Here is a 7,937-nt window from a genome sequence, read left to right as displayed (position 1 = left end):
GCCATGAGAAGCAGGTAGTTATCAGTGTCATATTGGCTGAAAAGAATTGATTTTTGCTGCCCTAATTGTATTAGGAATAAAAGGCCTGGATGCAGAAAGAGATCCTAGCCAACTTATTCAGAAGATAAAGTGAGATTAATGAATATATGAGTATTTTTTAGAGATGTGCACATTTCCTGAAGAGCCATTTATTGACTGTGTTGTGTGCCCTGATGTGAAGTGATGGCTCAATGCGGCGACTGGCAGCGTGGCGAGTGAAAGGCACTGCGTGTAAGGTGGAAGAGTAAAAGTTGCTTTCCCTGCACTGTGGTCCAGTCCTGTGAGCTAGTCGTACTTAGCTTGAGGTCAAAAGTGAGAGCGGGCCAGATGTAGATGCTAACACTGACACAAAGTGACAGGTTCCCAGGCATTCAGTGACACCATCGGCTCCCCCCCCCCCATCCTCTCATTGGCTCGGGCCGAGTCTTTGACCCTGCCTAGATCAGAGGGCTCACCAGCAGCAAGGCACATGGGTGGCCCCGGCCGTACCGGGCTCACAGTTGAGGGCCTGCAGCAGCCTCATATGTAAATGCAGAATAAATGAATACACAAGGAGCCCTTGTGGGGAAAGCTGAACCGTGTTCACCTGGAAAAGATAGGATGCATTTGAATTACCTCCTGATACCAGGATATAACTTTTAGTCAGACAGAATGAGTTTATCCACCGGGGGTAGAAATGTTGGGTGCGAAGTAAGAAGGCCTGTCCTGGACTACCAGGCCACTTAAGTACATGCGTGGTGAGGGAGCAGGGGGTTTGTGGTAGACGTTAAAACTTGAGCCTCTTGGTATTGCAAGGGATGGAAACTGAGATTAACGAAGCCCAGTTAGAGATGGGTATTAAATATTGCCCTCCTTTACCTGCCTCTACCTGTGTCCCCGTCGTTCAGGCTTCAGCTCGTTGCTCCTGTGTTTGTTAAAGCTGATTGCATGCAGAGCACTTAGCATTCTGAACACACTGTTAGTCTGACCACTTTCATCTCTGAGCATTATGATTCTGCAGGCTGTGTGCTGCTTGGCCACAGGAACAGGCACTGTGACTGGGTTAATCCTTCCAACGTGCTGCTGGATGCTACACTTTTTAGATAAAAGAATAGTTTGATGTTTTGGGGCATGTACTTATTCACGTTCTCGCCTAAAGTTAGATGAGAAGATCAATACCACTCTAATGTCCATACTGTAAATATGAAGCTACTGTGAGCAGTCACATCAACGACAGAAATAGTAAGGCAATGAAGCTGTTAGCTCTCTTTTCCAGTCTTTACAGGAAACCTATCAAAGTATGACCCACATGCTGTACATAGCAAACCTTGAATCAGTGGACCACTCCACCCCTGTCCAGCATGTGATACATTTATATGCAGGTTTAATATAGCAGCATATTTTACATACTCTCAAAGTTTGCTGCGCCTACAGTGCCAGGCTGCTCTGGGTCCATCCATTTATGCACAAACGTGGTGACACTTTCTTTGCAGAGTCTGCCTTACCTTTGTTTGAACCACGATTTTGGACATTTTCACACTGATTGGAAGTTCTCCCAGAGAGTTCTTTTGTCACATAATAGATAAAGTGAATGACGACTAACATGACAACAAAAGGCCTTATGCTTCATCATTTTTTAGCTCAACTCAGATGGAAAAAGTCTGTTGTTGAAAGCGTCAGTATGTAATGAAAAAAAGAAGAAAATAGTTTTTCTCTAACCAGCAGGAGATTTCCCCAGTCGATCAAACAATGAGATTACTCAGCCTGAGATCCTACCATGTTTTATTTTATCTCATGAACGTTCCTCTGTGATAATCTCACATGTCCATGAGTTCCTACAGGGCTGTCACAACATACCACACCAGAGAGGTAGAAGTAGAGTGGGGAGAAGAAAGTTGAACACACACTTGGGGATGGGCGAGAGTGCGACACTGGTGGATGACCACAGCTGTGACAATACACCCTGGGGTCACCCTCCCTGCCAGCTCAGCCCTAAAACCTCTCCCTCGTTGTCGCTCATCATGTCACAAGATTACTGTTTTCATGGAAGAAGACTCCTGAGGTCTGTTTAGCCACTTTCTCCCGCAGCTACCAAAAACAGGTGGGACCCTGTCTAGTGCTGGTCACTGGTGGGAGGTAGAGAAACAGCAAGTAAGACAGAAAAAGAAGCAGTTACTATGGAAATCTCGCCAATATTGCTATGGGAACTGGAGCAACAGAGCCCGCTTTGTCTAGGATCTAGCTGTAATCGTCTCTCAGAAAGAAGCTTATGGTAATATGTGATGCTCTTATGAATTAATTTGTTAGGCTTTGTGTCCCAGCTGACATCATAGACCTTTATCAAATGGAAATTAGCGTCTCCTCGGGGTAAAACATGCAAGATGTGAGACTGCTTCAGCAAAATGATGTTCAACTTTTTGCTGGCCTCCCGTCAGCATCCCAGTGTTACCTTGCATGGTTTAAATGTCGAGAATTAAAGGGGGATTTCACTAAGGACCAGTGTGTAGGATTTAGTGGCATCTAGCGCTGAAGTTGCAGATTACAACCACTCGCCTCACCCTCCCGTTCACACCCTCCCTATCAAGAGCCAGTGTTTGGCTTGTCCATTCCGGTCTACTGTAAAAACATGGCGGTTCTCATGATCATTCTGCATACTCGTCTAAATCTCACAGCACAGTTGGCAGTTTTATTGTTTTGTTCCTTTCACCTTTTCCTTTAAAACACTTTAAAATGACCCTTTCCTGACCTTGCTATATTGTGCTTGGGGCTCACGTTGAACTTTTGAGCACTGGGACCATACACTTAGCGGTCATGTGCACTGTGCCAAAAACTCTTAACTTAGATTGTAGGAGAACAGAAACATTTACACCCCTTAAAAGATTTTCTGTGTGCTCAGTGGAGAAATTCCAGCAGAGACTCCTTAAAGGGATGCACAAGTGAAAGCCCACTGGAGACCTTTCAGCCTGTTAACACAGCGTGAATTGTGAAGGGCAGGCCTTTATCCGTCTATCTGGGCCTGCTAAAAGACCAAGTCATCTTGTCATTCTTAGGGAGTTTAGTCACAGGAGTGATCTAATAATGAGTGATCCTAAATCCTGAGTTTCAGGTTGAAACATTTCGAAGAATTATCCAATTGGACACAATTTCTAACATTATTTTGGACTAAATGATTAATCAATGAGAAAACAATGGCAGATGAATCAATGGCAATAATCATAAGTGGCTGTCCTATATTGAACAAAAGATGCACTCTAGAAGTCTTAAGAACAAATTATGAAGTTAAATTGTGTCTAGTTGTGAAGATGGCTGTTAAGCAGCACATTAAGAGTACATTTGGTGCTTTTATTGCCAGTGTGGATGTAAAATAGATGTTAAATTGCATCCATACTAGTCTTAAGAAGGTCTTTGAACCTGATTTACAGGTTCACAACTTAACACTGATGTGGATCTTGTTATGGACTCACTGTCTGATTTGATAATTATAAGTCTCATAACTAACCACAGCAGATTTACATTGCTAATTACCTGCTTGTTTGTTGGCTTGATCATTTCTTGTTGACTTTGGTTAGCTTTTGATGTGATGAAGAACATTTTTCTGGCCTTTTTTCTTTCTCATTTTTTTTTCTTCTCTTTTTTTGCTTGTGTACTCAAGTTCCTTTATTTAGAGGTCGAGTAGAGAACAAGCAGCATAGGGTGATGTGTTTATGAATGATGAACCAGTGCGCCCAGTCGAGTCTCTCTCAACATTCCTCATTTCTCCACCACAGAGATGGAGTGCGCTTTTATTCCTCACCAGCTTTATTGTTGTTTGCCTCCTTGCTTTGCTTGTTCACCCATGTTTGAATTGGAAACATGGTGCTGAATAGGTATCAGGGGTATCTAGGCCATGTTATTCAAGTAACATTAGTTCCATGCTGTCAATATATAGCATGTATCATGTCATATCCATGAACCTGGCTCTAAACGTGTGCTTATATAAGGTGAGATGTCCTTACAGTATGTTTGACACACACAGTAGATTTCCTCATGTTGTCATTTTTATAAACTGTTAAAAAAATATATCATTTGAAGGACACAGCCTTGGAGGTGTCAGAGGTTGATATGACGGACCGGTTCAGAGTGTTTTATTAAGATGGCCGGTCATTTCTGTGGGAGGGAGAAGAAAGTCATCGATCAACCTGCACTTATTGAACGGACAGCACTCCTCCTTTGGGGATAATTGAATCCAACAATTGAAAATGAATAGAAATACATATCAGCAACTCATTTACCGACAGAAACAAAGCCAGACTCGGCTGAGAGGCTCGGCTCAAGCTGCGCTCAAATGTATGAAGAGTTTCCAAACAGCAGCTGGTTGATGGTAAGTCAAACTGGGTGTACGTACTTTGATGTCTGAGCTTCCAAAGGGGCGTGGGAATATTCTCCACAGGCACGAGGCGGAGCTGATCCACGGGGAATATCACTAGGTTGCTTAATTAAACCTTTCTATTTATGATAGCGGCCTCACCTCTCTGGATTCACCGAGCAGCGGCACACGAAACAAGCTCGGTTTCCCAGGGGGAACAACAGAAAAAAGGAGGGATTCATTACACAGTGCAGGCATCAGGAAATACCCAGCTCCTCTCTGCCTATTGTATTATTCAGTGATGTAAAACCTGGGGGGGTTATGAGGGCATTACACTAAGATTACTAAGATTAAAAAAACTTTGACGCAGATTAGCAAATTGCCAGATCTCACACAGCTGTGTCCAAGCAAGGAGGAAAGAGGAAACAAGAAAGAGGGAAACAGAAATGAAATCAGGACATATGAAGGTCACTGAGCACCTGCGTGGTTTAAAAGCGAGTAATCCACATCACACGGACACAGTACTGGTTGGCTGTACCACACACACCAAAATAAGTAATATCTAGTTATCTTTGGCTCCATGGGTGCAAGTCTATTCAAGGTGACAAGATCACAGACAGGATGACATGATCAGGGAAGGATGTGTCAGACAGACTGGAAGAGAGATGGAAAACACCGCTCTCATAACACACAGTCAGCACTTCAGACGCTTTACCAGACAGTCCAGCTGTTTGTCGCTCTGGCCCGGGTAGAAAAAGATGCAACCTTAGCTGAAACCATACCCAGAAAGAAGCAGTTGTTTCATTGATTGCTCAAGTATTTGGGAGGGGAGTCATTTAAATCCAGCCCTAAGTTGAACCTTTTTTGTTTGTTTTGTAGCTACGTATACTGGAAGTAAAAGTGACAATTAGTTTTTTTAAAAATCACATTATCATGAATATTTTTTTCCCAATTTAGAGGACTTTACACATTGCAAGATTTCTTCATATAAACTATCACTTCCTTTGTTCATCCACACTCCTTTCAGACTTTCTGCCAGACATTCAGCACTCCTGCCTCAAACACTTTGCAAATGACTTGCAACTAACATTTTCATGAATCTATTAATCTGCCTTTCACTTTCTATTGATTGCTTTGTCAATTTCCAGAGTCAAAGAGTCTTTTGTCAGTCCAAAACCCAAAGATAATCATTGTATTATGCAGAATGCTGTGACAAACTGCAAATATTCACCTTCAGGAGCCTGGAACAATCACATGTTGGCATTTTTGCCTGAAGAATTACTCAAACAATTCATCGACTTTCAAGGTAGTTGATTTATTTCTTGTTGATTGAGGAATCAGTGAATTGAGTTTCTGTTTGAGCTCTACAAATGACTGAACTGTAATATATTTCTGCTGTAATATTCACTGTCATTTAAAATGCTGCATCTCCACTGCCCTGTAAATAAGAGATCAGTCAAAGAGGGCTGTGTATTGGCAAGAACCTGGCAATACAATACGTGTCACGATACAGGGTTACAATTCAATACATTGGGATGTATTGCAATACTGTAAGCAAGGCGATATATTTTTCTGATTTCAGGAAAACGATCATAGTATAAAGGACACACCACCATACGTGGGGTTTTTTCTGTGATGGCCGTGCATTAGCTATTTCGGTCAGACGTCGAACTGCTTAGCTGTCCTTGTGTTCTAGCTTGAGTTATAATACAGATGAATTCCAGTCTTTTGAAATGCGGTTTTCATGTGTTTTCCTGGACAGCTGTGTCCATGGCGGACCTCTCGAGCTTTTTATCTCTACGTCAAGCTCACTTAGGCACCTAATCTGCACTAATACTCTCCGAATTAAGGAGGAGCACGGGGAGAGGGGCCGGGGTAGAGTCCATTAGCTCTGTCAGACCAGAGTTGAAACTGAGTGCTACATTTAATGGAAAGTCATAGTACTTAATTATTCACCTGGAATAATTTATTGTCAACTTTGGATTCTATTTCAACACAGCATATTTGGATATTTTGGACTCCTGTCATACTAGGCCTGGTTAGATTTGGTATTAAGTTACACAGTGCATGCAGTACATTTGAAACTTAAACCCAGAAGTAAGCACTGACATGCCTCACATACACAAGCTTTTGTCAGAAACAGTAAAAATAGCATATTTCTACAAGTCCATGGATGAGTCAAGTTAACTGACGGGGGTTGTTATTGAAGAGCAGGTATCTGCACATTGTGTAAACATGGATTCAGTCATATCGCTACCTTTCAGTGTAAAGAAAAGCCTTCCACTTTCCATCAGAAAGAGCTTTACATTTGTACAAGAACATAGCTACAGTACAAGGAGCTCTCAGAAACACTGGTTGAAAAGCATTTCTCGTCTGCACACAGTGTGTGTGTGTGTGTGTGTGTGCATGTAGCACTGTGGAGAGGAAGCTAAATAGGTGACAGGCTTCAGCTGACAGTGACTGTCACATTTCTGAAAAGAAAACTCCTTTGCAGTTCTTTGTTAAAGTTCTCAGTTAGAAAACACGACTTTTTTAGGTTGTCAAGAAGTTTTTCATTTAGCGATGTAGAGCTAAACTTATTCCACTTGGGACCAAACTTTGTTGTCTTTGCTGCTTAAGCACAGTGCAGAATACATTATCTAGAGATGAGCCAAATCAAATATGTATTGAAGTTTACATTAGCAATCCTCTACTGTTGTTTCCCTACAAGTAGCTTCAAATGATACTACAATAACTGTGATCCCTGTAGGGAAAATGTCTGGTTTTGCCCCCTGCACTGAGAGGTCAGGGTCAGCTACCAACAGAGCAGCAGCCCGGAGCTGGTTGGGATTCACAGTGTTGCTCCTGGACCCTTCAGAAGGGCAGATGTTTGTGAAGGAGGCTTTCTAATTGAAGATTTATTTTCATACTTATTGTTTGTCACCATCATACATGATAATAAGTATAAATAAATAAAAATAAATGATCACATAAATAAGCTGAACATGGTTTTACAATGTTTGTGCCTACATCGATGTATCTGATAGAAGAAAATCAATAAAGTCTGAGCATGAGCATCAAACTTAAACTCTCCACTCCACTTCCTGAGGGTACATCTCTTATTGTCACGTAGGTATGACCTACTTTTGACCTCCATGCAGTGTTATTACCGTCAGCAGTGGCTAAAAACAAGCTGTCGTCTTGTCATGATCTCCAGAAAGACCGTGGGCTAATCAGCTTACCCTGTCTGCTTTGGCAGGTGACCCTAGACACTGCTGTGTATCCAGATGACAGTTGGTCGAGGTCAGGTTATCCCCGTTTGAGCAGTTTATTTGAATCAGAGGCCCACGACCATTTCCACCACTAATTAGTAGCAGACTACTGCTACGTCTCCATTCAGTGCCCCTTTGTTATTCAAGTGTGTGGTTTTTTATTTTTATTTATTTGTCTCTTTCCGGACGGTTTTTCACTTTGTCATTGATTTGCGTCTCTTTGTCGTCATTTTCATTCTCTGTGGATTGAATTTACAACAAGCAATGTTATGAGTCACTTCATACAGAGGTTTTGGTTAGGGATGCACGATATGGTAAAAACA

The sequence above is a fragment of the Morone saxatilis genome, unplaced genomic scaffold, assembly GCF_004916995.1.
Source record: "Morone saxatilis isolate NCDOM2014 unplaced genomic scaffold, NCSU_SB_2.0 Contig20, whole genome shotgun sequence".
NCBI lineage: Eukaryota > Metazoa > Chordata > Actinopteri > Moronidae > Morone > Morone saxatilis.
Note: the sequence above shows the minus strand (reverse complement) of the source record.